At 47.2% G+C, this 25,778-nt stretch overlaps 1 long non-coding RNA gene across 4 annotated transcripts in view; it reads left to right on the top strand.

Annotated features, from left to right (window-relative positions):
* LOC134909854 (uncharacterized) overlaps positions 1-25,778 on the top strand; it is an 80,085-nt gene that overhangs the window by 29,080 nt on the left and 25,227 nt on the right. For 2 of the 4 annotated variants that reach the window (XR_010176043.1, XR_010176044.1), the window contains exon 2: positions 12,223-12,375. The exons of 1 other annotated variant lie outside the window; for it this stretch is intronic. This is a non-coding gene — a long non-coding RNA (uncharacterized LOC134909854). Of the gene's footprint in view, positions 1-12,222; positions 12,376-14,144; positions 14,586-25,778 lie in introns of those variants that run through there. One more of the 4 variants, XR_010176046.1, reaches the window with a different exon arrangement.

Here is a 25,778-nt window from a genome sequence, read left to right as displayed (position 1 = left end):
CATTAAGGTTCAAATTTCGGCCCTGTCAGTTTTCTTCCAAAAAGAACTAGCTTCAGTCCCTGAAGTTCAGACGTTTGTAAAAGGGGTACTGCATATACAGCCTCTTTTTGTGCCTCCAGTGGCACTTTGGGATCTCAATGTAGTTTTTGGGTTCCAAAAGTCACATTGGTTTGAACCACTTAAATCTGTGGAGATAAAATATCTCACATGGAAAGTGGTCATGCTGTTGGCCCTGGCCTGGGCCAGGCGCGTGTCAGAATGGGCGGCTTTATCCTGTAAAAGCCCTTATCTGATTTTCCATTCGGACAGGGCGGAATTGAGGACTCGTCCTCAGTTTCTCCCTAAGGTGGTTTCAGCGTTTCACCTGAACCAACCTATTGTGGTGCCTGCGGCTACTAGGGACTTGGAGGACTCCAAGTTGCTAGACGTTGTCAGGGCCCTGAAAAAATATATATTTCCAGGACGGCTGGAGTCAGGAAATCTGACTCGCTGTTATCCTGTATGCACCCAACAAGCTGGGTGCTCCTGCTTCTAAGCAGACTATTGCTCGTTGGATTTGTAGTACAATTCAGCTTGCACATTCTGTGGCAGGCCTGCCACAGCCAAAAATCTGTAAATGCCCACTCCACAAGGAAGGTGGGCTCATCTTGGGCGGCTGCCCGAGGGGTCTCGGCTTTACAACTTTGCCGAGCAGCTACTTGGTCAGGAGCAAATATGTTTGTAAATTCTACAACATTGATACCCTGGCTGAGGAGGACCTGGAGTTCTCTCATTTGGTGCTGCAGAGTCATCCGCACTCTCCCGCCCGTTTGGGAGCTTTGGTATAATCCCCATGGTCCTTACGGAGTCCCCAGCATCCACTTAGGACGTTAGAGAAAATAAGAATTTACTTACCGATAATTCTATTTCTCGTAGTCCGTAGTGGATGCTGGGCGCCCATCCCAAGTGCGGATTGTCTGCAATACTGGTACATAGTTATTGTTACCAAAAAAATCGGGTTATTGCTGTAGTGAGCCATCTTTTCTAGAGGCTCCTCTGTTATCATGCTGTTAACTGGGTTCAGATCACAAGTTGTACAGTGTGATGGGTGTGGCTGGTATGAGTCTTACCCGGGATTCAAAATCCTTACTTATTGTGTACGCTCGTCCGGGCACAGTATCCTAACTGAGGCTTGGAGGAGGGTCATGGGGGGAGGAGCCAGTGCACACCAGATAGTCCTAAAGCTTTCTTTAGATGTGCCCAGTCTCCTGCGGAGCCGCTATTCCCCAGTCTCCTGCGGAGCCGCTATTCCCCATGGTCCTTACGGAGTCCCCAGCATCCACTACGGACTACGAGAAATAGAATTATCGGTAAGTAAATTCTTATTTTTACACCATAGGAGATATTTAATAGTATAAATAAATGCATGGCTCCGGTGCCATTACAGGGGGTGGAGCTTACTCAGAGCGGGACCAGCGGCTTCTTGGCACCTTCCTCTGCTTACAGTTGCAGCAGCAAGGGACGCAGCTCCTTCAGGACACTTAAGATACACAGGAAACTGGTACAGGGGTGTAAATAACGGGGAGAACTGCTATTATACATGAAAATAGTGTCCTGAAAAGGACAAACTCCGGTATTACACCAAGCTAATTACAGCCTGCAGTCTTACTGAGTCTGGTAGGCTTGGGTGTGCTGGTCTCCTCTCTCTGGGTCTCCTATTCACATACCAGTCTGGGCAGGCTTGCTATATATACTTGTCTGTGTGTTGTGTGTGAGTGTTTTGTCTCCTGTAAACATGGTAAAACACCAATTATGTAAAATATGTAATACCAGATTCTCTCCATCTGTTGCTGGTTCCCTCTCATGTGAACAATGCAGCCAGTCCTCCCAAGTTAGTGAGGAAGCTGGGGGGAGGTTCAGGAGCCATCCTGGTTAGGTACTATAATAACCATGATGGCTGATATGTCTTCTCAGCTCACTGCAAATAGTCTAAAGACACAGCAGCTGCAGCAGGCTGTAGCAGACCAGGCTGCAAAAGCGGATGACAGAACCCTCTCCCTAGCTCAGGAACACATAAACGTGGGCTCCCTGACTTATTCTCAGAATCTGATGAAGAGGGACTAGAGGAGGGGAGGAGCTGGACCCTATTACAGAGGATTAATCTCCAGCACAGGGGATTGAACCCCCTCATACTTGCTATCAGGGATGTATTAAAAATCCCAGTGGAATATGATGCAGCACAGCAGTCGTTCTTCTAATCCCAGAAAAAGGTTAGCGTCACTTTCCCTGTTTCTCAGGAATTAGATGACATGTTTAAATTAGCCTGGAAAAACCCTGATAGGAAATTCCAGGTGACACGGTGCTTTTTAAGTACTTTCCCATTTACTCCGGATGGCAGGAAAAATTGGGAAGATCCCCCGGCTGTGGACGGGTTGTATTACCAGTCCCGGGCGCCTCTGCCTTAAAGGACCCTGGGGATAGGAAAATAGAGACTACATTAAAGTCTATTTACACAGCAGCTGGTGTATCACAAAGGCCTGTAATAGCGGGTTGCTGGATGACATATGCCATTCACACATGGGCAGGCCAGATTCAAGAGGGCTTTGTGAGGGATATGTCTCTGGTGAATATGGTTACACTGATAAAACACATTCAGGATACTGCACGTGTCCTGTGTGATCCTACCAAGGAGACAGGCGTTATTAATGCTAGGACTACTGCCATGGCAGTTTCTGCACACATAGCTTTATGGCTGCGTCAGTGGATAGCAGATGCAGATTCCAAGCACAGTGTGGAGTCTCTTCCTTTCTCAGGAGAGTGGCTATTCAGGGTTGAGTTGGATACGTGGATTTCGAAAGCTACTGCCGGTAAATCCACATTTCTCCCCTCTGGGGCCCCACCGGTCAGATGCTCCTACCCGGGGCCATCTGCACAGTCCTTTTGGACCAGTAGATTTAGGTCAAGAACCAGAGGCGCCTCAAACGCTGCAAGAGGCACCAGGGGCAAGACAAGAAAACTAGCCGCCGCCGCTGGTTCTCAGGAACAAAGCACAAGCTCTGCTTCCACCAAGGCCTCGGCATGACGGTGTTCCCCCATCCCGAGAGAATCTCGAGGTGGGAGCTCAGTTGCGTCACTTCAGCCGCATCTGGAAAAGCTGCCAGGATGCCTGGGTAAAGGAGCTAATTTCACAGGTCTACAAGCTGGAGTTCGACAGTGCTCCTCCCCAACGATTTTTCAAATCAAGCTTACTAGTTTTGGAGGATAAGCGAGTTACACTGCAACAGGCCAGTACTGATCCTGTACCATGCAGTGCTGACGCCACAGATTGCTCAGAGGAAAACATAGCAGCTGAGGGTTCAGGTACTGGGGGTTCTATACCCCTCAGTCAGTCTGCAGCACCGGGAGCACACCAAGACCCAACTTGGGCTGCCTTTTCTAATTTACTGACTACACTAGTAACTAGACTTGCGCCCCCTGTGGGACCTCCTGTGCCATTACAGCCACGTATTGTCCCTGCAGTTAATCCGCCATAGGCAGATAATTTGTCCTCTCAGTTACAGCAATTAAATCAGTCATTGGCAAAACAAAAACCTAACCCTCGCCCGCCTAAGACCAATGGGTACTCTAAGCGAGCCATTACTTCTACACAATCCACATATGTTTTGGATGCTTCATCCGATGAAGATGGTGCATATACTAGCCCCTCAGACACTGATGCAGACGCTTCTGATGGGGAATCTATTACAAGTGGATGTTCCTGACCTCTTGGAAGCTATATGGCTGATCCTTCAAATTGATGATGAAGTAGAGCCTCCAGATACCTCTAAGAAATTCAAGCATCAGAAGGTTACTAAATTAGTTTTACCCCATTCTGACCATTTGGTTGATATATGTCAGGAATCCTGGGAGTATCCAGGAAAGAAATTATCTCTGTCTAAGAAGATGCTAGCTCGTTATCCCCTCGCTGCAGAGTTAAGTAAAAATTGTGATACACCGCCGCCGGTGGACTCACAGGTCGCGCGTCTGGTGGTGTCATCTGCTCTACCTGTCACTACCGTCACCTCTCTGAAGAAACCGACAGATAAGCACGTGGAGGGTTGCTTGAAGTCTATTTACACTCTTGCAGGAGCTGTGCATAGGCCCACTATTGCGGCTTCTTGGGCTGCAAAAGCTATTGAAGCCTGGGTTCAGGAAGTAGAAGCGGAACTACCGTCTGATTTTCCTGATAATGCTAGACAGTGTCTTTCATATATTATTACAGCCTCTCATTATATTCAGGAAGCGGCATCTGATGCTGGTGTCCTGGCGGCCAAAGCGTCTACTACGTCCATTCTGGCTCACCGGATTCTTTAGTTGCGGTCCTGGTCTGTAGATCTGGACTCTAAAAAGACCTTGGAGGTGATCCCCTTTGAAGGAAACATCCTTTTTGGGGAGGATCTCGACAAGATTGTTGCTGACTTAGCATCCGCTAAGACTGCCTGTCTGCTTATTACTAATCCTTCGGCTCCGAAAGCTAAAAGTACTTCCTTTCGCTCCTTTTGACCTCCAAGTAAAGCAAAGGGTCAGGCGTACCCGAAACAGGCTCGCACTTCCAAATCAACTAAGCCCAAACCTAAACATTCCTGGGCTGTCCGTCAGCCTGCTTCCAAAACAGACAAGCCTGCTGCATGACGGGTCGGGCCTCCTCCTGGGGGACCCCAGCGTGGGAGGCCGACTTCTGCGGTTTGCTCAGGTATGGTTACAGACCACTTCAGACGCCTGGGTACAGGAAGTCGTCACTCATGGATACGCCATCTCTTTAAAGAAACGTCCTCCTCGACAGTTTTCTCTCCATTTGGTGGTACAATCCCTCCTAGACATAGGGGTGATAGTGTCGGTGCCTCTGGCTCAGAGAGGCAGGGGGTAAAATTCAACACTGTTCCTAGTTCTTAAACCGAATGGGTCTTCTTGGCCCATTCTCAACCTCAAGTCATTGAACAAATTTGTGAAAGTTTCCAAATTCCGTATGGAAACTCTTCGCTCTATTGTTCTGGCTTTGGAGCCCATGGACTATATGGTGTCTCTGGACATACAGGATGCTTACCTGTATATTCCTATTGCCATGTCGCATCAGCAATACCTGCGGTTTGCTATTGGCAACCTACATTTTCAATTCCAGGCCTTACCTTTTGGTCCGACCACGGCTCCGAGAATCTTCACCAAGGTCATGGCGGTCACGATGGCTATGCTCCGCCATCAGGCAATCAGGATCCTGCCGTATCTGGATGACTTGTTGATCCTGGCGAACTCTCCAGAGGTTCTCCTCCGTCATCTGGAACTGACGGTCCACGGGTGGCTCATCAACTGGAAGAAATCCTCACTAGTCCCTACTCAGAGCATGGTGCACCTGTGGGCATTAGTGGACACCCACAACCAACAGTTGTTCTTGTCTCCAGAGAAAGTCCTGAAACTTCGGGAAAAGATAAGATGCATCCTATCTCGCCCACGTGTGTCGATACACTCGGCGATGCAAGTACTTGGCTCAGTTTCATTTCCGCCCTCTGCAGAGGTTAATCCTTTCCAAATGGGACGGCCTGCCACACCGGATCAGGACTCACATGATCTCCTTGAGTCCGGAGGTTCGCCTGTCACTGACCTGGTGGCTACAGGACCAGCAATTGAGCAGGGGTCATCCTTTCTGAATCTCTAACTGGGTCTTTCTAACGATGGATGCCAGCCTGCGGGGTTGAGGCGCGGTGTTTGAGCAACACTCTCTTCAGGGTCGCTGGACCAGGGAGGAATCTCTCCTCTCGATAAACATTCTGGAGTTGCGGGCAGTGTTCAGTACGTTGGAACTGGCCCTGCCTCTGGTACAGAACAGTCCTGTTCAAGTACAGTCAGACAACGCCACCACGGTGGCGTACATAAATCATCAAGGCGGCACTCGAATGATGGAAGTGTCGAAGAATCTTCTATGGGCGGAACGCCATCTGCCAGCCATATCAGCAGTGTTCATTCCAGGGGTCCTCAACTGGGAAGCGGACTTCCTCAGTCATCAGGAAGTACGTGCCAGAGAGTGGAGCCTTCATCCAGAAGTATTTCAACTCCTAGTGGACAAGTGGGGCCTACCAAATGTAGACCTGACACAATCACAAGGTTCCGGTCTTCGTAGCAAGGACAAGGGATCCTCAAGCAGCGTTCATGGACGCACTGGCAATTCCATGGAACTTTCAGCTGCCGTACGTGTTCCCTCCGGTATCACTCCTGCCCAGGGTAATAAGGAAGTTCAAGCAAGAAGGAGGAATCCTAATTCTGATCACTCCAGCGTGGCCCAGACGGCATTGGTTCTCAGACCTGCAGGGTCTGAGAACCAATGTGCACTGCAGGTGGGGCATATATAACATGTGCAGAGAGAGTTAGATTTGGGTGGGTTATATTGTTTCTGTGCAGGGTAAATACTGTCTGCTTTATTTTTATACTGCAATTTAGATTTAAGTTTGAACACACCCCACCCAAATCTAACTCTCTGCACATGTTACATCTGCCTACCTGCAGTGCACATGGTTTTGCCCATTAGAGAAAAATATTGCTGCTGCGATCAGGTCTGAATTAGGCCCAAAGTTCCCTGCACTGCGCTTCCCTGGAGCATACACTCCAGAATGCCAGGCGCACAGCATTATGGGGTATTTCCACCAACGGGTAGGATGTGAGATTTCGATGCAATGTTTACACATTTTTCAGCATTGTGTTTCACAATACAGATGAACTATGAGAAATATGTACTGTGAAAGCAACCGAGGAGTTTTGTACGGCAAAGAAGTAGAGATGTGCGGCGGGCACTTTTCGTGCTTTGGTTTTGGATCTGGATCCCCGCTTGTGTTTTGGATCTGGATAGGTTTTGCCAAAATCGCCCTTTTGGGTTTTGGATCTGGATGATTTTTGAAAAAACATAAAAATAGATAAAATCACAGAATTTGGGGGTAATTTTGATCCTACGGTATTATTTAACCTCAACAACATTAATTTCCACTCATTTCCAGTCTATTCTGAACACCTCACAATATTGTTTTTAGGCCTAAAAGTTGCACCAAGGTCGCTGTATGACTAAGCTAAGCGACACAAGTGTGCGGCACAAACACCTGGCCCATCTAGGAGTGGCACTGCAATGGCAGACAGGATGGCACTTATCTAAACTAGGGCCCCAAACAGCAATCATGCAAAGAAATAAAAGAGGTGCAATGAGGTAGCTGGATGACTAAGCTAAGCGACACAAGTGGCCCATCTAGGAGTGGCACTGCAGTGGCTGAATGTCGAAAGTGGCCCGCAATTTTTCAGGCCACCGATAGCATCTCCTGCACGCCCCTGTCATTTCTAAAAAAATTCTGCACCACCAAATTAATTGTATATGCAAAACATGGGACGTGCTGGAATTTGCCCAGATGTAATGCATGCACAATATTGGTTGCATTGTCCGATACCACAAATCCCCAGGAAAGTCTAAGTGGGGTAAGCCATTGTGCGATGATGTCCCTCAGTTTCCATAAGAGGTTGTCAGCGGTGTCCCTTTTTCGGAAAGCGGTGATACACAGCGTAGCCTGCCTAGGAACGAGATGGTGTTTGTGAGATGCTGCTACTGGTGCCGCTGCTGTTGTTGCTGCAGGAGGCCATACATCTACCCAGTGGGCTTTCAAAGTCATGTAGTCCTTAGTTTGCCCTGCTCCACTTGTCCACATGTCCGTGGTTAAGTGGACACTGGGTACAACCGCATTTTTCAAGACAATTTTCTTAATGTCCCTATACAGCCCGAGAATCTCTTTCCTACTGAAGTGGAATCTAGATGGGATTTGGTACTGGGGACACACTACCTCCATCAATTGTCTAAATCCCACTGCACTAATGGCGGATACCGGATGCACGTCTAACACCAACATAGCTGTCAAGGCCTCAGTTATCCGCTTTGCAACAGGATGACTGCTGTCATATTTCATCTTCCTCGCAAAGGACTGTTGAACAGTTAATTACTTAGTTGAAGTAGTACAAGTGGTCTTCTGACTTCCCCTCTGGGATGACGATTGACTCCCAGCAGCAACAACAGCAGCTGCAGCAGCAGCAGTAGGAGGAAGTGGTTCTTGATCTTTCCCTATTTTGTCTTCCAAATTTTTGTTCTCCATTATTTTTCTGGAGTTATATCACAATATGCAGCACAGGAGAGTGTACCTCTACACCACACAGGGCAAACACTGTAAAAATTATTTGGATTAAATATTAATAACCCCTTTATTTAGAGTAAATAATATATAGCACAGGACAGCACCACTGAATTTATATGGCAGCACCACTGGACTGGACTTATACGGCAGTACCACTAGACTGGATTTACACGGCAGTACCACTGGACTTATACGGCAGTACCACTGGACTTATACGGCAGTATCACTGGACTTATACGGCAGTACCACTGGACTTGATTTATACGGCAGTACCACTGGACATATACAGCAGTATCACTAGACTTATACGGCAGTACCACTGGACATATACAGCAGTATCACTGGACTTATACGGTAGTATCACTGGACTGGACTTATACGGCAGTACCACTGGATTTATACGGCAGTACCACTGGACTGGATTTATACGGCAGTACCACTGGACTTATACGGCAGTACCACTGGACTTATACGGCAGTATCACTGGACATATACGGCAGTATCACTGGACTGGATTTATGCTGCAGTACCACTGTATTTATATGGCAGTACCGCTGGACTTATACTGCAGTACCACTGGACTTATACGGCAGTTGCACTGGACTTATACGGCAGTTGCACTGGACTTATACGGCAGTACCACTGGACATATACGGCAGTATCACTGGATTTATACGGCAGTACCACTGGACTGGATTTATATGGCAGTATCACTGAACTTAACGGCAGTACCACTGGACTTATACGGAAGTATCACTGGACTTATACGGCAGTATCACTGGACTTATACGGCAGCACAGGGACACTACCACTGGACTAATGCAGGACAACACAGCACCACTGCAATGGACTGGACTTATACAGCAGCACTGGACATATGCCTGCAGAGGACACCACCACTGTGACTGGACTGATGCAGCACAAGACACAACCACTGCACTGATGCAGCACAACACAGCACCACTGGATTGGACTTATACAGCAGCACTGGACATTGGGCAGCAGAGGACACCATCACTGTGACTGGACTGATGCAGCACAAGACACCACCACTGGACTGATGCAGCACATGACAGCACTGGAATGACACACATAAGACAGAACAGGTCGCCTCACCACTTTCCCACACAGACAGACACTGAGGAGAGACACGTCTGATCGCTACACTCTCCAGGACTGAAGTGAAAATGGCGGCGACACGCGGCTCCTTGCATGGAATCCAAAACTTGTGAGAATCGAAAAGCGGGATGATGACATTTTGCCTCGTTCTGGTTTCCTAGTCTGGCGGGAAGTCCCGAGCTGGACTCGGATCTGGGCTCAGGACGTAATGTTCGGTAGGGTTCGGTTCTCAGAGAACCGAACCCGCTCATCTCTACAAAGAAGTGGAATATTTTGCAATGACCGAGTCAATCATCTGATCAAAAATGCATTTCACTAGCTGATGCAAACTAAAGGTAGAAAGACCCATATAAACAAACAACTAGAGATCGCTGCACTAAAGGCCTGGCAAAGCTTAACAAATGAGGAAACCCAACACTTGGTGATGTCCATGGGTTCCAGACTTCAGGCTGTCATTACCTGCAAAGGATTCTCAACAATGTTTTACAAAGGAACATTTTATGTATGATTATATTCATTTGTCCAATTACATTTGAGCTCCTGAAAATTGGGCACTGTATATAAAAATGGTTGCAATTCCTAAATGTTTCATACAATATTTATGTTTAACCCCTTAAATTAAAGCTGAAAGTCCTAACTTCAATTGCATCTCCATGTATAATTTCAAATCCACTGTGGTGACATACAAAACCAAAACTATGAAAATTGTGTCAATATATAAGGACCTAACCGTATATCAAAATAATATTTTAGCAAAAAACTTTTTAATCAAAACTACATTCCCTATGGCGATTGAAACTTTATTCTAGCACCCAGCAAAGTGATCAGATTCTAAAGACTGCTTGTCATTATATTTGCAACTTCTTGCCCAACGACATCTCATTGTTTTCAGTAACCAGGATCCTTATTAGTAGCTAATGACAACAGGACTTTATTTAGCCTCTAAGCACTGATGTGAGTGCACATTATTTTAACTGCATTTCGGTGATGTCTGCTGTAATGATTTTTCCCTTTGTGGGAACAAAAAAATCTGAAGCACAATGATCCAGTTTTACAAACTGAAGACCACTAAACAAAGATGTCTCCTGATGTAAAATGATCTACTAATAGTCACAAATATTGACAGAATTAAGTCAATGTATTTCATTTACATTTGATGTGCTGCTGAAAGCTTATTGTTCTGCCATGTAAACATTTTCTAACTGAAATTTTGCCTTATGAGACTATGGATACATGGCGGCAACGCCCCTGCCTACGCATTGTGGGGCGGTGCCCTGTGCTGGGCGGCCCACAGCATGAGTAGAATGATTGCAAATTTTCCTGCAATAGCAAAATCTGCGACCATCTCTGAATAACCCACACAATCACTACCTTACATTGTTACATATGTATTTATAAGTACTGTTAGTAGCTTTTTTAGATGAACTTCTATTTTAGCCACAGTAGTCCATATAAAGGTACTGTTTTTTGTTTTTTTATTATTATACTTTTACATCAGGCTGGTCAGTGTGTGTGAAACATACTCTTTTCTTCTGTCTATCCCAGCAATTCTCAACTTGTGGTATGTGTTAGTGATGAGCGGATTCGGTTTTACTCGGTTTTACTCTGTTTTACTCGGTTCTCAAAACGGCATCTTATTGGCTCACGGATGTCACGTGTTTTGGATAGCCAATAAGATGCCGTTTTGAGAACCGAGTAAAACCGAGTAAAAACGACGTTTTGAGAACCGAGTAAAACCGAGTAAAACCGAACCTCGCTCATCACTAGTATGTGTGCCTCTGGTGAAACAATTAGCAAGAAAAGGTGCTACTTGAGCCTTGAGTACCACCTACACCGGGGGTGGTCAAGACATTGGGTGGTATGTAATGAAGTCCGAGTTTGGTGGGCGTGCGAGATGCCTTTCCGAACATGGACATTTTTGATAGGGGCAATCATGTACAAGGTAGAGTTTAGCCTTGACATGATTACCCCTTTAAAAAAAAGTCCGCTTTCGGACAGCATCCCGCACGGCCGCCGACATCCCACATGACCATCATCATCTGTAGTTGCCTATTCAGAGCAAGTCCGCCAAGCACTGGCCCCAGTATGGAGTGACAGGGACAGAGCCGTCCCTAACCAATATGATGCCCTAGGCAAGATTTTGGCTGGTGCCCCCTCGCACCGCCGCTAGTTCTGCAGGAGATGCCTGGCATGAGTCAGCTGGCAGCTGTGCTAAGGTCAGCTGCCTTTTGTTTATGAAAATGCATCCCATTATTTGCATTACTATGTGGCTAGGATACACAAGCAGCTTCTGCTGATTAAAATGATATGCAGCATGCCTATATTCTGTGTGCGACTGCGGCTGTATCTGCATACAAAATGCTACATTACAGTGATTTCCAAGAATACACTGCAACGTAGCATTTCGTATGCAGATACAGCCGTAGTCACACACAGAATATAGGCATGCTGCATATCATTTTAATCAGCAGAAGCTGCTGGTGCCCCTAAGCATACCAAATGCCCTAGGCATTTGCCTAGTTTGCCTATGCCTATGGCCGGCTCTGGACAGGGAGCATCGACAAGTCCTGTTTTCTAGGGGGTTTTATGTGACATCGCACTGCTGAAGGTAAGAGACGGAGCTACTGTAGGAACATGAGTCATAGCATGCAGAGGACTGAGCAGGCCAGGCAGCTAGAAAAACATCAGAGAGAAGGTTAGAGTGTATCTGACAATATAATTGTGAGAAGAATCATATAGGTGCTTAATAGTAAAATAGTTTTGACAAAAGCGATTCTGAATGGCATCCTCTGCCTTCCAAAGAAGGCTGAGGCTATGCGCCTGTGAAATCCATTTGTATTGTCACATGATTTTTTGCTGAGTGTAAGGTGAATATGCAGAAGCTGATTTGTGTTGCTTACTCATATGTGTAATATTTTAACATTTGTTTTCAAAGAGTGGATATGAGGCTGAAGACACGGGTGATCATGAGGCTGGAGAAGCATTGGGGAGGCATAAGGCTTGAAAGAGACAGAAGCATGAGGCTACAGAGAGACAGGGAGACAGGCTAGAGAGAGATGGTGACTTGAGGTTGGAGTACTACAAGGAGGTATGAGGCTGGAGAGACGGGGCAAGAGGCTAGAGATTGAAGCTATATTCAAAGGAAATTGGTATATTTTGTAAAGAAAGAACATCCTTCATGAGATCCTACCGGAGAGACTGAAATTCAACAAGGGCTTTATAATGCCCTCTAAGTCTCCGGTAGGGGCGGGGTTCTTCTTTGCCACCAAAAAAGACGGTAGTCTCAGACCCTGTATTGATTACAGGGCCCTGAACAAGATCACAATCAAGAATACATACCCTCTGCCACTGATCTCTGTTCTTTTTTACCATCTTCGTGAAGCAACCATGTTCTCCAAAATTGTTCTGCGGGGTGCTTACAACCTTATCTGCATCCAGGAGGGTGATGAGTGGAAGATGGCATTTAATACCCAGCCCGGGCATTATGAGTATTTGGTTGTGCCCTTCGTTCTCTTATTATAGACAATTTATCTGCTTATTTTCTGTATTAGTGGCTCCAATTACTGCTCTGACCACGTATTGAGCTGACCCATCCAAATGATCCCCTCAAGCCATCCAAAACCTTTGAAGCTTTAAAACAAGCTTTTGTCTCTGCTCAAGTTCTCCGGCATCCAAACCCAGAATTACCCTTTGTGATGTGGGTTAATGCCTCAGAAGTAGGAGTTGGAGCAATTCTGTCTCAGAGGGACTCCAAGGATAATAAGTTACACCCTTGTGCCTTGTTAAGGAAATTTTCGACTGCAGACGTAAACTACTATTGCTAGAACTTATAGCAATCAAATTGGTCTTTGAGGATTGGATACATTGGTTGGAAGGAGCCAAGCACACCATTACAGTCATTACAGTCCACAAAAATGTACTGTATATTGAATCAGCCAAGCGACTTAATTCCAGATAGGCATGATGGACTTTCAGATAGGCACAACTTTTTTATTTACCAGAATTAATTTTGTGATTATTTATAGACCAGGGTCAAGAAATATCAAAGTAGATGCCCTATCAAACAGCTTCCTTAAGAACATGAAACTGCTGCCGCAAAAATCCCCATCGTCCCTGCAAATTTCATTCATGCTAGATTTGTCATGCACCGGGGACTCGCCTCCAGTGATGGTCTCCGGGGGCTCTCTGTCAGATGGCTAGCGCTGTGGCGCCGGAGGTCTGTGAGGGCCGCTGGTGTGCTGCAGCTGAGAGGGAGCTGGTGACTGTGCGGCCTGCTGCCACTGGAGCACTGTTCAGGTCGACTGCCTGTGTACAGGGCCGGATTAACAATGGGGCTGATGGAGCTGCAGCTCCAAGCCCACCCTGAAAAATAGGCCCACGGAATCTGCAAATGTCTTTGCTGCTGTAAACAGGATTTTTTTCCCCCTGCTACGGCAGCCTGCAGTGCACCCTAGGGCCCGCCCCCTCCGGCATCACCAACACCAGCCGGACCCCCCTCACCCCCCAGCATACTTGCCTACCTGACCCTCTCCATGAGGGAGAAAATGCTCTGTTCCTGGACTTTCCTGGTAATGTATGATTGCCATCACCTGTGGTGAGATAGTTAATTGATAAGAAAGGCGTTTCACCACAGGTGATGGCAATCATACATTACCAGGAAAGTCCAGGAACAGAGCATTTTCTCCCTCATGGAGAGGGTCAGGTAGGCAAGTATGCCCCCCAGCCGCAGCGCCGATCAGTGGCACATGATAAATCAAGTTTTTTTTCATGTTTGCCTCCCACTGCCGTAGCTCCGCCCCCTCGCGGCATTAGGCCACGCCCCCTCACGGCATTATGCCCGCGATCTGCTAGCCTGTTGGTAAGTGAGTCCCGCTGCTGACAGGTATTCCAATGTCAGGAAGGGAGATAAAGACATTTTTTTTTAGCCCTAACTGAAGGAGCTTCATCACCAGGCTTCCCGGCAAAAGCCCTGGTGCCAGAACAGGAAATCTATTGATCAGCACTGCAAATGAATTGTGGCTCTGTACTTGCATCCTCCTTCTCCCAAGGAGAGAACCGGTGGGCTAATTGGTGTGTGTGGCCGCCTGTCATCTGTGGCCCCGCCTACCCCACCCACGCGTCACTAACTTAGTGTACGTTGCCTTGTGCGCTGTGGCCGCCGGTCGCTAACAGGTGAAGAGGTCCCGCCCCCACACCACCCGGCTGTCAGGAAGAGGTCTGCATGCCGAACTCCGCTGACGTAATCGCGCGTACCTCGGAGGAAGAGACAGTGCGGCTGCAGTGGATCCAGCAGGATTGGTGAGTATGAGTCTTCTCTAATCTCTCTGACCTCTGCCTACAAACAAAGTGCTCTTGTGATAGAGCAGTACTATCACTCCCCTCCCCCCCCTTCCCCCCCCTTCCCATCCCCCCGCACACCCCACTCACGTCACCCCCCGCCTGCGGTGTACTGTGAGTAACAGATGTTGCTGGGCGATGTAATATGAGTATCGGTTAACACTGGGCTTTGTAATGTAAGTAATACACGTCGCTGTGCGGTGTAATGTGAGTAATGGACACCTCTGTGCGGTACAATGTGAGTAATGGACGCCTCTGTGCGGTGTAATGTGAGTAATGGACGCCTCTGTGCGGTACAATGTGAGTAATGGACGCCTCTGTGCGGTGTAATGTAAGTAATGGACGCCTCTGTGCGGTACAATGTGAGTAATGGACGCCTCTGTGCGGTACAATGTGAGTAATTGACGCCTCTGTGCGGTGTAATGTGAGGAATGGACGCCTCTGCGCGGTGTAATGTGAGGAATGGAGCCTCTGTGCGGTGTAATGTGAGGAATGGACGCCTCTGCGCGGTGTAATGTGAGTAATAGACGCCTCTGTGGTTAATGTGAGTAATGGACGTCTCTGTGCAGTATAATGTGAGTAATGGACGTCTCTGTGCGGTGTAATGTGAGTAATGGACGCCTCTGTGCGGTGTAATGTGAGTAATGGACGCCTCTGTGCGGTGTAATGTGAGTAATGGACGCCTCTGTGCGGTGTAATGTGAGTAATGGACGCCTCTGCGCGGTGTAATGTGAGGAATGGACGCCTCTGTGCGGTGTAATGTGAGTAATGGACGCCTCTGCGCGGTGTAATGTGAGTAATGGACGTCTCTGCGCGGTGTAATGTGAGTAATGGACGTCTCTGTGCAGTGTAATGTGAGTAATGGACTCCTCTGTGCGGTATAATGTGAGGAATGGACGCCTCTGTGCAGTATAATGTGAGGAATGGACGCCTCTGTGCAGTGTAATGTGAGGAATGGACGCCTCTGTGCTGTATAATGTGAGGAATGGACGCCTCTGTGCGGTGTAATGTGAGGAATGGACACCTCTGTGCGGTGTAATGTGAATAATGGACGCCTCTGTGCAGTATAATGTGAGTAATGGACGCCTCTGTGCGGTATAATGTGAGTAATGGACGCCTCTGTGCAGTATAATGTGAGTAATGGACGCCTCTGTGCAGTATAATGTGAGTAATGGACGTATCTGCGCGGTGTAATGTGAGTAATGGACGCCTCTGCGCGGTGTAATGTGAGTAATGGACTACTGTGCGGTGTAATGCGAGTAATGGACGCCTCTGTGCGGTGTAATGTGAGTAATGGACGCCTCTGTGCGGTGTAATGCGAGTAATGGAAGCCTCTGCGGTATAATGTGACTACGCTGTATTGTGAATAATATGACGCCGCTGTATGGTGTAACGTGTGTGACGGATGCCACTGGACGGTGTAATGTGATGCTGCTGTACACTGTCATGTGAATAATGTGACGCTACTGTGCGGTGTAATGTGAGTAACAGATGCCGCTGTGTGCTGTAATGTGAATAATGTGACACCGGTGTCCAGTGTGATGTGAGTAACGGATGCTGCTGGGCGTTGTAATGTAAATACCGGATGTCGCAGAGCATTGTAATGTGAGTAACAGACATCACTGGGCGCTGTAATGTGAGTAATGGATGTTGAAGGGCGCTGAAATGTGACGCTACTGTGCTCTGTAATGTGAATAACGGATGCCTCTGTGCGGTGTAATGTGAGCTAGGGACGCCGCTGGGCGTTGTATTGTGAGTAATGGATGCCGCTGGGCAGTGTAATGTGAATAACAGATGCCACTGTGCGTTGTATTGTGAGTAACGGACGTCGCTGGGCGGTGTAATGTGAGTAATGAATGCTGCTGGGTGACGTAATGTGCATAAAGGATGCCGCAGTGCACTGTAATGTGAACAATGGATGACGCAGTGCAGTGTAATGGGAATAAAGGATGCCGCTGTGGGGTGTAATGTGATGCCGCTGTACACTGTAATGTAAATAATGTGATGCTGCTGTGCGGTGTAATGTGAGTAAAGGACGCTGTTGTGCGCATAATGTGAACAATGGGTGCCTCTGTGCAGTGTAATGGGAATAACGGATGCCTCTGTGGGGTGTAATGTGATGCCGCTGTACGCTGTATTGTGAATAATGGACGCTGCTGTGCAGTGTAATATGAATAATGGACATTGCCGGGTGGTGTAATGTGAATAACAGATGCCACTGTGCGTTGTAATGTAACTAACGGACATCGCTGGGCGGTGTAACGTGAGTAACAAATGCTGCTGGGTGACGTAATGTGCATAAAGGATACCGCAGTGCGTTGTAATGTCACAGTGCTGTGCGGTGTAATGTGAACAACGGATTCCGCTGTGCGGTTTAATGTAAGTAACGATCGTCGCTGGGAGCTGTCATAAATAAATCTATCTACACACAGAGATGGGAGAGATGTACTAAGCCTTAAAAAGTGATACATTTCACGGTGATAAAGTACCAGCCAATCAGCTCCTGGGTGGTATTCAGTATACCGGTTGTTGGGATCCCGGCGCACAGTATACCGGCGACGGAATCCCAACACCCGGCATACCGACACCTTTTCTCCCTCTTGGAGGTCCACGACACCCCCGGAGGGGCTCATTTGCGCTCACCCCACTGTCGGCAAGCCAGCAGTCGGAATCCCAGCGCCGGTATGCTGGCCGCCGGGGACTCATACTACACCCCAGCTCCTAACTGCCATGTTACAGGCTGGGATTGAGAAATGACAGTTAGGAGCTGGTTTCTTGGTACTTTATCACCGTGAAATTTATCACTTTTCAAGGCTTAGTACATCTGGCCCAAATAATTATCCAGTAAAGGAGCGCAGCACACCACACTCATTTCTTTTATTTAAAACCACTCAGGTTTAAATAAAAGCCGCTGAGGTTACCATACCACAAACAGACTGAGACCTCCCGCAATCAGCGCCAGGTGAACTGGAGCTATTGGTTACTAGGGGCTACATAATCTGAATGTGACCACACAGACGGATCCTTCTTAGCAGACCTTGGTCAAGCGGTTACACTCTGATTAGAACAGCCCTATTATTTGAACCGCTTCACACTGTTCCTGCAAGTTACTGCCCCCCATACATCAACGGCAAGCGATTCTCCAATACGTCGGCACCGCTGATCTGCCGATCAGTGATCCATTGAGAAATCGGGGAAATTACATGTTAAAAAAATACCTGATTTGCCGATCCCGACTGTTTTTTAGTAGGAAAGTGTGAGGTGTGTCCAAACTGATGGCTAAATGTATTATACATGCCACTCTAACACTTCCTGCTTCACATCATTAACTAGGCGAAGTAGGAAGTGACATCAACAAGATGTATTAACATCTTTTCTGCCTAGTGCTCCCTCCTCCGGCGATGTTCCCCTGAGCACACAGCGCATCAGCTCAGTGCTGACGCACTGTGTCTCCCTGCCCGGCCGGCTCCACTGTGAATGCGCGGTATCTCAGACTCACGCGAGATCCCCTACGCAGTCCCAAGCCGGCACCCGCCACAGCCAGGGACAGCTCTATCCCTGCTGTGGTGTATGGGCATCGCCACCTGCAGTTGTTGAAACTGTTAGATAGCAGTGCCGATATGGACAGGGCTCTATCTGAGCTATAAGGTGCACTGATACTGCTCCCCCATACCGGAGGGTAATACATTTACCACTATAATCTAAATTGCAGTGTAGAAATGAAGCTGTCCAGTATTAGTGGGATACAACCCACCCAAATCTAAATCTCTCTGCACGTTGTATCAGCCCCACATGGTTTTGCCCAGTTGTGTTCTTTTTACCTTTGCTTGCAACTCTGAATCAGGCCCTGTGCCTGTTTTTACTTCTGCCTGATTGAAAGACTGAGTGACACCACCACTTCCACATGCTGTTTGATTCATTGGATGGGCACCAGAGCATGTCGGTAAAATATTGAGGTGTGCCAAAAACGCTGTGACTGGTTTTGGTTTTGTAATTCAGCCAAAAATTTACAAAAAAGCTAGAATCACATAATTTGGGCCTTTTTTGTGTTCCCAGAGTATTACTAACCTCAATAACATTCATTTTATTTTATTAATAAACCATAGTTTGTGTTTTTTGTGTTGTTTTTCTTTAGACAGGTATATGCTTCATTTAAGCAAAGAGGTGAAGGAGATTGAAGTGGGTAAAGGAAGGTGGGTAGCTATGCCCTCCTTGGTGCTAGTTACACCTCACGGCACAGACCACACCCCCATATCAGTAGTCACACCCCCTGCGGCAGCCCACAATAGGCCCTTTATAAATTTCAGCTCCAGGCCCATCAGGACCTTAATCTGGCACTGCCTGTGTAGATCCCATGCTCTGGAGCACTGTGCAGTGAGGTTGCCTGAGCAAGATCCCCTTTTCTGGCGTGTCTGCAGTACTGGGAGCTGCCATGTTGGAGACCAATTCACAGTATGCCAGTGGGATTTGGTCTCTGGTCTCTTCCACCCAACCACAGGCTGAGCTCTCTGGTAAAAGGGGGCAGTCCGGTTTCAAACCTTGCCAGTGCTTTATATTTCTGTCCCAGTATAGGTGTCTTAGCTCTGCGCTCCCACAGTTCCACCTGTGTGCCTTTCAGTGTCCCTTGGATTTTCAGCTCCACAGAATTGTCACCGGAATTGTCTCCAGGTGCTCTCTGTCAGATGGCTAGCGCTGTGGCGCCGGAGGTCTGTGAGGACCGCTGGTGTGCTGCAGCTGAGAGGGAGCTGGTGACTGTGCGGCCTGCTGCCACTGGAGCACTGTTCAGGTTGACTGCCTGTGTAGATCCCATGCTCTGGAGCACTGTGCAGGGAGGCTGCCTGAGCAAGATCCCCTTCTCTAGCGTGTCTGCAGTACTGGGGGCCGCCATGTTGGAGACCAATTCATAGTATGCCAGTGGGATTTGGTCTCTGGTCTCTTCCAGCCAATCACAGGCTGAGCTCTCTGGTAAAAGGGGGCAGTCCGGTTTCAAACCTTGCCAGTGCTTTATGTTTCTGTCCCAGTATAGGTGTCTTAACTCTGCGCTCCCACAGGTCCACCTGTGTGCCTTTCAGTGTCCTTTGGATTTTCAGCTCCACAGAATTGTCACCTCAGCTGTCGTTTGCTGCACAACTGCCAGTGGTTACCGGGTTACAGTGTCTCCTGAAGTCCTATCTGCAGAGGATTTCCCAGCAGGCCTGCAGTGCTCTTCAGCCACGTCTAATAATCATTCATTCTGCAAAACTCCTTCAGTGTTCTTCATTCACAACAATTAACTATCCAACGTACAAACTCTTTCAGTATTCACTAGTCATATCAGACAATCATTTATGATACGGACTCTTTCAATAACTCTGCCCATGAATACTCTGCATGCTAATATTTTGGCATTCCTCATCTTTGTTCTTTAAATATTTGCTCTTATATGTCTTTTCATTAATAAAAGCATATCAGAAGAAACTACATTTGTCCTCCTCGTTTTCTCCTCGCAGAGGCATGCACTTCTACTGCTAGCACACATCCAACGGATTCACAAGATTAGCATTAGGCCTCTGTACACAGCTGCAGTCTATGCTAACTTAGGCTCCTCCATGGACCTCATGTGGACTTTTGTTAGAGCGGCTAAGGAGTACTGTCTTATCAGAATTTCATTTCAACAAAGCTTCCGGACATCCTGGGGTTTCTAAGATGCTGGAATTGCTTTCTTGATCTGGTGGACCACTATCTCTCTGGGTGTCAAAGAATTTATCAAAGCTTGTGAGTTCTGTGCTAAGAATAAAATTCCTCGAACAACTGGACAATTTCTTCCTCCAGCCATTTCCACCAAACTATGGTCACATATTTCAATGGATTTCATTGTGGATTTACCAGTTTCCTCCAGCTGTGATACCATCTGGATAGTGGTGGATCACTTCAGCAATATGGCCCACCTCATTCCATTATCTAAACTCCACAGTGCTCAAGATCTGTCCTCTCTGTTTATACAGCATGTTTTCAGACTACACGGGTTACCTTCAGATATTGTTTCGGATAGAAGTATGCAATTTATTGCCCGATTCTGAAAGGCCTTCTGCACCTTGCTGGAGATTAATCTTAGCCTATCATCTGGTTAACATCTGCAATCTAATAGCCATAGCGGGTAAATGAATCTCTGGAACAGTATTTGTAGTGCTACATTTCCAAGCTACATAAAAATTGGGCAGAGTATCTGCCTCTTGCAGAGTTTGCTTATATTGTCACTCTTCCACTAGGGTTTTATCTTTAGTTATTGTTACCAACCCAGAGCAAATTCTTTTACCCCTTAGTTGTCCACAAAGGTGCCCTTAACTCTGACCACAGTCTGAGGGCCTAAATTAGACCTGATCGTAGCACAGCGGCGATGCTTTTGCACTTCGGGAGTAGCTCCTGGCCAGCGCAGCTTTTGCGTGCTGGCCGGGAGATACTCGTCACTGCCTGGGCCACAGCGGCTGCGTGTGACATCACGCAAATGCTGCGGCCCGCCCCCGCATGGTCCGGCCACGCCTGCTTTGGCCGGAGCGTGCCCACAAAATGGCGGCCAAACGCCGCCGTGCCACCCCCTCCCGCCAGCAACCGCCTCTGCATGTCAATCAGGCTGAGGCGATCGCTAGGCAATGACAGCCGTCGGCTGTCAGCCATGCGCTGGCGCACTTCTGACGTGATCGCTGCGCTGCGTTGAACGTCAGCATGCGATCAGGTCAGAATTACCCCCACTTATCTCAGTGCTCTCTGTCAGGGCTATCTGGAAGGTGCATGCTGCCCATAATTAAGTGCCCTTCCGAGGAAGGTTCTTTGCAAACAATCTCTGCAAACCTTGTATATTTAAGTTGGCGACAAAGTGTGGTTGTCCACTCGCAACATTAAACTTCGTCACAGAAGTTTGGTCAAAATTATATTGGGCCTTTCATAATTCTCAAGTGGGTGAATCCAGTGGCATTCTGCCTCAAGTTGCCCAAGTCCTTGAAAATTTCGAACACCTTTTATTGCTCCCTATTAAAACCAGTTGTATTTTCCAGTTCAGTTTACTTCACCCCAGAAGACCTTCTCCAGTTTTAATCCAAGTCATCAGGAATATGTTGTGGAGAAAATCCTGGATTCCAAGTATGTTATGTTCAAGCTTTATTTTTTAGTTTATTGGAAAGGTTATGGACCTGAAGAAAGACCATGGGTACCGGTAAGGTATCTTCATGCAAACAGACTCAAGTAGGCTTTTTTTCAAGGATAAACTCAGGTTTAGGGTTTTTTTAACCCCTCATCAAGGGGGGAGGTACTGTTATGAGCCACCGTCATGGCTCATTCCTGCAGCAGGTTCTACCCATTACTAGGCGACCAGAACACTGCATCGCACAGGCCGCGAAGGTTGCTGGTCCCGCTGGTTGCTGGGCAACGGGGACTCAGAGTGGCCATGATGAATCTTGGTTTCACTTGTTGCTAAGCATCCTGGATGCAAGTGTCTACAAGCAGTTTCTCAGAGACATTAAGTTAAATTAGGGGCTGGTCTGTCTCATTGGTCCCTACTTTTGGTAAAAGGTAGCCAGCCCTGCTCCTCCCAGTTATAGTTTAATTCTGCAACTCATTGCTGTGTTGTATGCTTCCTGGTACAGTTTTGTGTCCTGAAACCCTGGTCCTGGCTTGGGTGAAAGATCCAGACTATTCCTGTTCATTTCTGTCTGTGTCTTGTTCTTGTACTCTAACTGGATGTCACGAACCGATCTCTCACCTCTGCGGGTTCTGGGGTTCATCCGTTGCCGGTGCGGTTGCTCGCGGTGCTGTGCGGCCGTGTGGGGACGCGGCGTGATCAGTGGCACAGGTCATGCACGATCTGGGAGCTGGGAGTGCGGGGACCAAATGACCAAATGGCCAAAGGCACCGCTGTGTGTCTGCAGTAGGCGGCCATGTTGGAGACCAAATAAGCAATACAGAGCACTTGTGAAAACACCTGTGGGTAAGTGTAAGCCAATCCCGTGCTTGTGCTGCCTTTAAGTAGGCTGGGATTATGCTACTCTGGGCCAGTGCTTTGTTGTATCTACTCTATGCCCTAGCTCTGTGCTCTCTCCGTGCATTCCTTTGTGATTCCCGTGGTCCAGATATCGCCTCCGCTCCCAGAGGTCCGTCTGCAGCCTTCACTGCTAAAAATCCTCCAGCTCCCTGCTGTGCTGTCAGTCAATCACTCTCCCAGTGGCAAACAAGTGGATTCCCAGAGTCTTGCAAGAGGTTACCCTGTCTGCCTGCTTCAACCACACAGACTTTGGAGGATTCTACTAACATCAGCTGTTCGTTTGCTCTGCTCTAAACTTAACCCATTCATCACCGTTGTCGTCTGCTGCAGTTTCACAGTGATCTTCAGAACTCGCAAGTAACCCATTTCAGTACTGTATTTTCTGTGTTGCTACAATCAAGGACAATTCTTCACAGCCTTTCAGTTAAATCTCTAAACTTCATTACAAATCTCTACAGTTACTTATTTATGTCTGCATTATCCAGTTAACACACTTTACAGTTCAGCATCAAATCTTGTTTCTTTTGGACAATTCATCATTCATTCACAAGCCTGCTTAAAACTCAGTTCTATGAACATTACCTCAATGTATCTTTAAGATTGTTCCTGCTTATCATTTCTACCACTTTATGCAATACGTCAGTTTATATATGGTGATTAATAATTTGTCATGTAACTCCTTACTGGAATTGTTGCTTACAATAAATATATGAAACGGAACTTTCTTCGTCCTCCCTGCTTTCATCATACCCCAGCACCTAAACCTTTGGTTGGTCCAGGGTTAACGGATTCACAAAAACACCCGGCCCTGACAGTAAGCACTGGCCCCATGGATCCGTCAGGTGACCAATTCGCAGGAGGCGGTGCTACGACAGACATCCTTTCCCGTCTGGAAAAACAGGAGTCTATACAGACACAAATAGTTCAGTTTATGCAAACTATGGCAGATCGTTTGGAGGTTCTTCATACGGCTATAAAGACGTCTCAAGTCCAAGTCCCAACTCCGGTTGTTTCGGCTACCACAACGGTTTCTCCTGTGACGCTGCCTATGTCCCGTTTGCAGTTACCCTCTCCGAGTAAGTTTGACGGGACTCCAAAGCTTTGCAGAGGATTTCTGAACCAATGCGAGATCCAGTTCGAACTGTTGTCCGCTAGTTTCCCATCAGCCCGTTCTAAGGTCGCATATATTATTGCCCTCCTGTCCGGTCAGGCTTTGGAGTGGGCGTCGCCACTATGGGAGAGGGGAGATCCTATTCTCTCTAATTACAAAGAGTTTGTATCATCCTTCCGGAAAATCTTCGATGAACCAGGCAGAACCACCTCAGCATCTTTGGAGATTCTCCGTCTACGTCAAGGTTTACGTCCTGTCAGTCAATATATTATTCAGTTTCGCACGTTGTCTTCAGAGTTAAACTGGAATGAGGAGGCCCTGATCGCTGCGTTTTGGAATGGACTTTCAGAGAGAATCAAGGATGATTTAACCATTCGGGATGTGCCAATTAAGCTGGATGAATTGATTTCTATCTGTAATAAACTTGACCTACGCTACAGAGAGCGATGTTTAGAGAAATCCAAGGCAGAGCGATCTAGTCCACGCTATCATCCTAGACCTCGACAAGATTCTTCATCTCAGTCTCCTGTAACGACAGAAGAACCTATGCAGATCGGGCGCTCTCGCCTCACAGAGGAGGAACGAATTTGTCGTCGACAGGGTAACCTCTGCATGTACTGCGGGTCCTCCGAACATTTAGTTAAGTCTTGCAAACTCCGGCCGGGAAACTCTCGCTCCTAGCTTATTCAAGAGAGGTTAAGCTAGGAGTTACTTTGGAATCACGTTCTGGGAAAGAGCCGACTTTGCCTATTCATTTAGAAGTTCCAAGTTCTACAGTTAAAGTTTCAGCTCTTCTAGATTCCGGTGCAGCCGAGAACTTCATCACCTCAGCCTTTGTCATACGATCTAAAGTTCAAACTATGCCTCTGGGAGCGGCAGTTGCTGTTACAGCAGTGGATGGAAGTCAAATTCCAGATGGTATAATTACTCATCGAACCGTATGTCTCAAGATAAAAGTAGGTGTGCTCCATTCCAAATATATTTCCTTCTTCGTGATTCCCAAAGCCTCTCATGATGTGATACTTGGATTACCTTGGCTACAGAAACATAATCCACAATTTAATTGGCAAACCATGGAAGTTCTTTCGTGGGGTAAATCCTGTACCAAGGACTGTTTAGCTTCAATTATACCTCTCCGGTCAGTTAGTCTTCCCGACTTACCCTCAGTCTATCAATCCTTTGTGGATGTTTTCAGTAAACAAGCGGCAGACTCCTTACCCCCTCATCGCGAATGGGACTGCCCAATCGTTTTGGTACCGGGCAAAACACCTCCTAGGGGGCGAATTTATCCGCTATCCATCCCAGAGACTCAAGCTATGTCTGATTATATACAAGAGAATTTAACCAAAGGATTTATCAGACCATCTTCTTCACCTGCAGGAGCCGAATTCTTCTTCGTTAAGAAGAAAGATGGTGGGTTACGACCATGCATAGATTACCGTGGACTTAATGAGATCACTGTGAAAAACAAGTACCCATTACCATTAATTCCAGAATTATTTGACCGGGTAAAGGGAGCTACTGTGTTTACAAAATTAGATCTTCGAGGGGCCTACAATTTAATCCGCATCCGTGCAGGGGACGAATGGAAGACTGCCTTTAATACCCGGGATGGGCATTACGAATACCTTGTAATGCCCTTTGGTCTTTGTAATGCGCCTGCAGTTTTCCAAAGCTATGTGAATGAACTTTTTCGTGCTCTTCTCTACAAGTGTCTAGTAGTGTACTTGGATGATATCTTAATATTCTCCAAGGATCTGAAGTCTCACCGTCACCAAGTTAAAGAGGTACTGACACGTCTGAGGAAAAATCGACTATATTGTAAGTTGGAGAAGTGTACTTTTGAAGTATCCTCCATACCGTTCCTTGGTTACATCATTTCCGGATCAGAGCTATGTATGGATCCTGTAAAGGTACAAGCTATCCGAGACTGGTCCACTCCTACGACTCTCAAGGGGATGCAGCGATTCCTTGGCTTTGCTAATTTCTATAGGAGATTCATTAAGAATTACTCTACATTGGCCGCTCC

This window comes from Pseudophryne corroboree, chromosome 4 (assembly GCF_028390025.1).
Source record: "Pseudophryne corroboree isolate aPseCor3 chromosome 4, aPseCor3.hap2, whole genome shotgun sequence".
NCBI lineage: Eukaryota > Metazoa > Chordata > Amphibia > Anura > Myobatrachidae > Pseudophryne > Pseudophryne corroboree.
This window is presented reverse-complemented; position numbering and strand designations above follow the sequence as displayed.